Genomic DNA, 8,764 nt, shown 5'->3' on the forward strand with positions numbered 1-8,764 from the left:
TTAATAATTATACATGCCTATCATGGATTATACCAAGGTGAGTGTAAATTTGTAAGGATAATCTAGTGTTCATCATAATCGACATCTATCCTATATATATTTAACAATTTTTGGAACCCCTTAAAATGATACGCTCATGGAATCGCATGGCGAATAAGTCATTGCCAACTGTCTTGGCACAGGCTTCTACATGTCTATTATTTATACAAAAAAAAAATGCATATAAACAAAAATTAAAAATATTCCGTTCATCTGGGTCGTGAAAACTAGAAAATTAAAGTATTCTTTGTGCAAAACACGAGTAAAGTTAGTTGCATACATTTGAAATAGGGGCGTTCATCCATAGAGAAAGTATATTTATAGCAACTTCATTTTTTGCAGTTTCTAAACATCTAAGGACCTATATGATTATTTTTTTTATTAAATACATTGGTGCGTGCATTCTTGGACAGTTAAAAAGTGAATAATGTATATTGTAGTAACCTGTTTTAAAGTTTAAATTTCGCGCGGATTTGCGTAGTTCGAAAAAGAAGAGATCTTCGGATCAAGGTGTTTTGATTACTTCACTTCTTAGTTTGAGGTTAGGTTAGATATGATACAAGAAGTGTTGTATGCTTAAGCCCTTAAGCGTTTATGTAGAAGAATAAAGTTTTTTTAAAGAAAATATAAACGATCCCCAAGTAGATTTCCTACAATATTAAAAGGAATATAAATCAGTGCTTGCCAAAAGTTGTTACCTTTTAACTTTTAAGCAAGATAAAGCACAAAAAGAATAACAGCACATAGCACTGGTATTACATTGAATATTAAAATATGATAGAATTAGAAACTAAATAAACCTGTGAAATGTGAAATGCAAACTCATAAAAACTACTTTGCACCGTTAACGTAAATGTGAAACTTTTGGGAATCAGGGAGTCGCTGTATGGTATGTGGTATATGCTGTATGGATAACGATTTGCGGCGAACCATTGGCGAGCAAATCACCAATCGAGGATTTGCAAAATGGCGCGAAGCACCAAGAAAGTGTCACCTCATCGGATCCTGCGCTCTGTTCAGTTCCCCAGTTCTGTTTTTGTTTCCGCTTATCGACTCGCGGTGTTTGGGCAACCTCGCTATACGCGACCGGTCTCTGTTGTCTGTTCAGTTCACTCTGTTGATGAAGAATCAGTGTATGGCGCACAGTGGTAGTGAGGTAACATCCTTCGTTTTATACAGCAAAAAGTAACAGTTCGCATATATAAGAGTGTCGATCCTGCAGGCCTGCTTTGCCCGGTGACCTTTTTTATTCTGTCTAGCTGCCGTTGTTCATCCGTTACAGAAAAAAAAAGTTACGTTGGTTTGTTTGGTTAACCCGCCGTATTGATTTGTTATTGTCGAGGTAAGTAAACAATATCTTTCTTGAGCTCTCCTAGCATCGCTTTTAATTTTTTTTATTTTTGGTTGAAACGTATTGTTGTGTTACTTGATTATTATAGGTATATGATTTTGAAGGTATGTAGCTTGTAGATCCCAACTTCAGTCCCTTTTGGGTAGATATAAAATTAATTATCTATCAATTCATTTTTAGAATTATAACAGAAACCAGAAACGTACCTAACAATGATTTATAAAAATTAAGACAAGTAGGTATTGATTTATTTTCGGTTACAGTCACTCAACACTCTTAGATCACAATAATCTGTCTCAAAATACGTACCTACTTATTATACCTGATTATTTTTTCTCGGTTGATCTATCAGAATCAAAATTTTAAAGTTGGCGTTTTTAGGCACAGATATAACAAATTTAATTTGCAATTAACTATGCTTTCTCCAGTAACGACTTTCGTTTACAACTATTAGGTAATAAGAATATTACAATCTCTTCGCCCACTTGTATTCTTGTAAATAAATCAGCAACGAATGTCGAATATAGTTTGAATCGTAATGTCGAGAAACGACTTTTATACATTGATTGATTTGAATTGAAACAGGAACAAAAACGCCAAACAGGGAAAATTTTTACAACTAAAGAAACCTGAAAATAAATTTTTTATATCTTACATTTGACATATATGAAAATATGTATAATACCGTTTTCAGTATTTTAATTACCTCATCGAGTCACTCTTGCGAGCAAAAACGAATAAAACATGTTCATTCCACCGTAGAGATTCGATCCGCTTCAAGAATCGTCTTTTTACGTTTGTGTACCATTTCCGTTTCGAATCCAAACAAAAGGACCAGCGGACGGTTTCCATAACAAAACGCGTTCGGGTGATAATTATGCAAGTGTGTCGCCAATTAACATGTTAATTAGTGCTGTTTTGGTAAAATAATCAGATGAGCTAATTTCGTTAGCGAAGTGCTCGCTAATTAACGATATTTATTCTTAATGAGGACTGAAGATGATAGTGAAATCGTGGGATATAAATAGGTATTGCGTTGTGTGTGTAGTCACAAGGCGATTTCCAAAAATGGAAGAACTAATACGAGAGGATTTCGGATAGTTCGCGGGATTTCCCATTTGTTTTTATGCCACTCCTAGCGGGTTATCAAAAATGCAGTCGGATTACAAGATAAGGCAACGGTTTTAAGATAACGTAAAAATATTCCAAATTGAGTTTCCTTTAAACTGGTTGTTGAAAATAACATTTTCTGACTGATGTCCCAATACTTATTGCACTTTCTGCAAAACATTCTTAGTCGATTTATCTGCAATTTTTAATGGACGTTGTCAAAATTATATTAACAGACAGATCAAAATAACTCATTTAGAGGGGGAAAAAAAGAAAATTACTTGGACTTTCATAAGTGGAAAGGATAAAGGGGCTTATAATAAACGAAAAAAAAAAAAAATAAATGCGTGAGCAGGGACGGCGGAGGGTTAATTGTATCATTGGGATGTCTGGCGAAAGTTGACGTCAAACAAAAAAGTATCTAATACAAAAGTTGTAGATCATGCAAAAATCTACAACTTTTGTAGAAATCATTTTTAACATAACCTCAAAATTTCCGAGAAAAATGCGAAAAACATGTTTTTTTCTGATTTTTTGTCTTTTATTTTTCATTTCCGCAAAAATAATTTAATTTTGACGAAATTTGGTGAGAGTATACCTTTCTCTGTCTTAAATAACCTCAAATTTTTTTAGTTAAAAAAATCAAAAAGTTTCTGAGATATTCATTTTTTCGGTCTGAAACATTTTTTTTTTCAAAGAAAAATTCTACTTAAACTAGTAAAACTACTAAAAATTATCGTACAGAGTTCTGCCGGTTATCATTTTTTTCGTTTTGACATATACTTTTGGTGAAATAAAAAAAATTGTAATCGCAGTTCAAAAACATGCTCAAAAATGCAAAAAAATAAAAAATTACGCAGCAATGAATTTTTCAGTAATAATTGTTGATAATTTGTTTAAATTTAAAAAAAAAATCAAAAACTGATTACACCATTCAATTGTATGGAAAAAATACAAAAAAAACTCTCATTCCTCATTGTTTGACACAAAACTATTTTTATACAGTAGAGGTATTGGTATAAACATTAAGTCGAATAGTGAATAAATAATATTTTTTTTTTTTGTAGGATCGATAGTGTACTTATTTTTTTTTTAAGTTTTATGAATTCATAGATATACAGTGTGTCCAAGATAAGGATGGGATAGCATTAGGATATAGGAAACTGTAAAAGACACGGGGTGGCTCAGATTAGAAAAAAGTTGTGTTTTTTTATACCTAAGAATATGCTTTAAAAATTCCGGTTAATTCCGGAAATATCCGGAAAAACCCGAAATTTTGCTTTTATTTGAAAACGAATTTTAAAATAAATTACATATTCACAATGCCACTTTTTTCGCTCCATACAATGGCGTCAACATTTTTGCAATCCGACGTTTCGTCTTCGAAGGGCCATCATCGGATTCATTTTTTTAAATACGTCGCTACTATTTTTATGACAAAATCCAGTCATTTTTAATTCCGAATAAGAGGATATTACTGTTGTAATCGCTTAAAAAGTTTTTAGTCTGTTTTAGCTATAATTAAAAATTTTTCCTGAGTACGGCTCTGAACGCTTTCAAAATATCTATTGGATGAATATTCAACAATTTTTTACTACTGTTAGCAATACTAATTAGAAATAATAAAATGTTTCATAAATTCGTATTATTCTTTTATTCTGTTTATAGCAATATTGTACNTAATGTAAAAATATTCCAAATTGAGTTTCCTTTAAACTGGTTGTAAAAAATAAAATTTTCTGACTGTTATCCCCATACTTATTGCTCTTTCTGCAAAACTTTCTTAGTCGATTTATATCTGTGTAATTTTTAATGGACGTTTTTCAGTATTCTCAACTTCACTTTTAATTAACAGTGAGTTAATTATATATTATTGTATTAAATATTATTTATTTGGCACTTAACATTTCGTGAATTTAAACATTAGTTCAATTTTGTGTAGAGATAGCTAAAAATCACCCTACATCTCTTTTTATTGAAATGTACTTTGCTGTTTGAACGACAGGTACACATGCATGTGTAAAACGTCCTGCTGAATCACGATATGCCATCAAAAAAACAATTGAACATCAATTTAAGAAGAAATGTTCCACAAATTCACAAAGTGTGCTATGGAAAAACAAGTAATTATTGTTTGTAAGATGGAACCATCAATGTCATATTTTGTTAAAAATATATTCTAACCTACCTATGTATTAAAACTGTAGTAGTGGTGTTTACACAACACAATTGTTTCAGTTTTCCAAGCCAAGGCTTGCTACTTGCTATTTGAAATTTCGAAAGTACATTTTAATGATATGTACAGAAATATTTATTTTTTAACTTATTTGAGTCATAGTACCTACGCAAATAAGTAGGTACAAACTAGTTACAGTAATTATTATTCAAATAGGAAGTTGAACAAATGAAAGACTGTCGCTGAATGCGTTCCTATATTATTTCATGCAAAAATGTTTCAGCCTTCTTAAATTAATACCTATTCATTTGTTTCCCTGATAACATACTTTGATTTCGCAATAAAAAAACAATGGGGGGAAAAATTGAAATTTGCCAACGTCCCTCGTATAAAATTTATGGAGTACCCTCAAGGCGAACCTCAAATCTGTTAGAACGAGACTAAATATGTCCTTGGCATTTGATTGTTACGATTAGAGTTCAGCTGTAATACATCAAAAATAACCGTTATTAATTATCACTAATTTAACTGTGCTTAGTTACTTAAAGGGTGACTTACCTAATTGTGGGCTAAATTTGGGGGTCAAATTATTGCCATGAAAAGGATTCCACTTCACTTTTTTTTTAAGTGGAATTTTAATTAATCATCGTTTGTTTTCAAATTGGTACTATTGACAGCAGCTAGCACCGCGATCAAAGTCCTCTACAATGCTGCCGAACTTGTATTACAATGAAAAAGTTTTGTTAACTATGTAAAAACTGAAGACACGAGGAACAATGTGTGTACTTACTTTGAGGGGCCTGTGAACCCGGGTATATTACTTGGCCTTATTTCAGGGGGAAGTAGCTGTAAAATATCGATGCCGACGTCGCGACGCCGACGAACGAATAATTCACGTAGAACTTTGTAAGATGTACGTTTTTTTTTTTAAAGCTACATCTAGTTTATTTTGCATCTACTCATCAGTTCTTTTATCAGTTTCTGCTTCTTTTGGATTCACATTCTGAAAATATTACAGGGATAAAAAAAAATTCAGTGCCATTCTAGAAGTTCTGATACATGATCGTTTTTTTTTCAAAGCAAGATCTGATTTGTTAAGGTTCTGTTTTCTATTTTGATAGTTCGATATGACGTTAAGCCTGGTCAAGTTTGAGCAGAGGGAAATCTTTAATGCCTCAAATCCTTTCTGTAAGCTCATTGCATCGAAAATATCCTCTTGGACTATTAAATCATTTTATTGGTTTGTTAACGACGAGTCGTAAATCAGAAGTCTGCCCTATGGGATGATTTTATGTACTTCCCTCGTCGTAAAACTTCCTTGTTGTTCACAAAGTACATATGTTTATTGCTTGCGATTTCCATAAACTATTTAATTTGATTCCTTGACGGGGAAGTGAAAGAATCAACTGGTAAAAAGAGATTAGAAGAAGCTGTTCAGTAATCATCTGTTTGTATGTAAAACTCATTCGCATATTTAACAGAAATTAATTTTTCAATTTTCGTATCGTGGAAAAATGTAATGGTACCTACCTTTGTACATAAATAGTACAGACGAACAATTTTTCAGATATACTTCCTCCTCGAAATAACAAAATTAGATAAAATATTTTTTTCTTATTTCCTGAATTAACTGAGATATTCATATTAAATTTGATACTCATCTATCGCTTAAACAACCCATGGGATGGGTGAATATGGCAAAGAATGTTTTAAATTTAATAACAAATGGTTCGACCCCTACAAAAGTTTTTCAAATTGGTGAAATGGAAATCTGTGGTACTTACTGCTAAATAAAAATGGAACATAATTAGAAATTCATCATGACACGATAGTTTTCTTTGACATTGAACTTGTTCGTTCAAGCCCGAGTAGCATTTTAAGGAGGTTCGATACCAAAAGAAAAATGGTAAGAATGTTTTCAAAGCAATTGAAATCTGTTAATAAATATGCAAACTGACTTGTGTAAAAATATCAGATCGATTGACAACGTAGTTTTTTTGAAAAATTATTTTAAAAATTATGCTCTTTTACACAGGCTCTTATGGGAGTTGGGAAAAAACTTTAATCAAACATGAATATTGCTCTTAAAAATGGTTAGGATCGGAAAAATAAAATTGTAATTAAAGAATTAAATATTACTAAAAATTTTAAAACAATAAAAATATGCACTTACAATGTAATTATTGAGATAATGGAATGAATAGATAACGTTTTGACAAATTTGAACAAACATCTGATCCAATGAAAGGAAATATGGCAACACTGTACGCTGTATTTAATGCTTCGACTGATGCGTTATATGTATTTGAATAGCTCGATTATAGATTATAAAATTATTCCAGTCGAAAATATATGTAGTAATAATTAATATTAAATAAATTTTTCGTGATCTAAAGCAATATACTAGCAATTTGAAACAAAAATTGAAAGGATCTCTTTGCAAAACGAACAGTATAGATGTTATGTCATAATCTTCAATTTGACAAATCGACGTCTCACTATCATACACTGAACTTCTTGATAGTTATCATATGGATTCTCGGTTTGCACATTTTATTTTATTCTCATCAATCCACATTCTCTTTTACACTCATTTTATATTACTTTTCAGTCATTACTTTTCCTTTGTACCTTGGTTGTTCAATTTCAGTTCAATATATGTTGGTCTTTTAGATATTAAGAAAAATTCTTAAAAAAAGTTTGTTTTTAACACCTTAGATCTCACAAACGAAGCGTTCTAAGACCTACGTTTATAGGAACTTTTCTTATTAAAAAATGATTCTCTATCAACTGTTAAAATCCTACTACAAAAAACTGACTCACCCTGTATAAAGTGGTATAAAGTAAACCCGTTAATATTATGTACGATTCTCTTTGCTTGTACTTACCCTTCTAAATTAATTTCCCCAAACAATGCATTTTTTTAAAAACAGTTTAAAACTAACGGTTAGGAGTTTATTTTATATTTATTCTGATACATTCGTATCGTACGATACTAAGGAATTTTTTAATTATATTTGTTGCCTGTGAACTTTATACAGGTTAAGGTGGCCATATTCCTGGCCGAGAAATTGTGAAATTTCTGGCGTTTTTAGGTACTGAAATCTTGAAAAGTAAAACATGTAGAACAAAAGTAAGCACAAAAATAAAATCCTTGATGTTTTGTTTATTCATTGTTACCATTTAAATTTACCCAAATAAAATAATAACTAAAAAAAGCGTTTGTAAAACATGCGTTTTCTGTTTTCCTAAACCCCCATTTTAAGAATTATTTTCACGTACTTATAAATAAAAGTAAACAATTTTATATGTGGGACTAAGCAAGTAAATGTTATAAGAATATTTATATGTGGAGTTATATATAAAAAAGTTAGTATTTTCGTAGATTTCTGCACCTAAAACCGTGATGGTTTGATAGTTTTTTGCATCTGTTTATTCGTTTTACTGCGGCGTCTTTGAAAATACTCAGGTGTCATGACATAACATTCCTATTATTTGATAAGCTTTAGATTATTCAGTTATTAAATGTTTGAAATTATTTGTCTTTGCGGAAAACACTATTTAAGGAATATGGGAACCGCATAAGCTTGTAGTCCAGTGGTGCAAAGCGTTGCGCGTTGGCATTTCATGCGAGAGGTAGTGGGTTCGATCCCTGATCAGGTATGACTTTTTAATATTTATTTCAAATAATAACGTGAATATGATCGGTAAACAATATGTAGATAAAATTAGACAAAATTATTCTCAAACTAGAAGAAATTTTAAACACCGCACAGCTGGGTCCGTAGTAAACATGACGATGCAATGTTGCCATATTATAGGATATTCAACTTACAATAATTAGGTATATGACAAAGCGAAATCGGCGGCTTCGTATGAAAAAATTAGTGGATTCGATTTTTTTGCATAATCACCTCCGTGAGATGTCTCTGAATGAGGATCAAAATGTTACCGGCTGGTAACCTGGTCACAATTTTTTTAAACTATTTTTTTTTTAACAAATTGCAAAAATAACTTGTTTTGCTCCGGAAAAAGTTTATTTAGGTATTTTGGGGTATTCTAAACAAAATAGTTCCTATGCACTATGC

General features: G+C 31.3%; 1 protein-coding gene across 4 annotated transcripts in view; it reads left to right on the forward strand.

The window, feature by feature from the left end:
- The first annotated feature begins 1,074 nt into the window (after positions 1-1,074).
- Positions 1,075-8,764, forward strand: part of LOC108903825 (phospholipid transfer protein C2CD2L) — a 43,208-nt gene continuing 35,518 nt past the window's right edge. For 2 of the 4 annotated variants that reach the window (XM_018706130.1, XM_018706129.1), the window contains exon 1: positions 1,075-1,381. The gene's annotated coding sequence lies outside the window, so the exon portion shown is untranslated. The remainder of the gene's footprint in view (positions 1,382-8,764) is intronic. The other 2 variants (XM_018706131.1, XM_023454376.1) reach the window with 1 other exon arrangement.

This window comes from Anoplophora glabripennis, unplaced genomic scaffold (assembly GCF_000390285.2).
Source record: "Anoplophora glabripennis isolate ALB-LARVAE unplaced genomic scaffold, Agla_2.0 scaffold134, whole genome shotgun sequence".
Taxonomy (NCBI): domain Eukaryota; kingdom Metazoa; phylum Arthropoda; class Insecta; order Coleoptera; family Cerambycidae; genus Anoplophora; species Anoplophora glabripennis.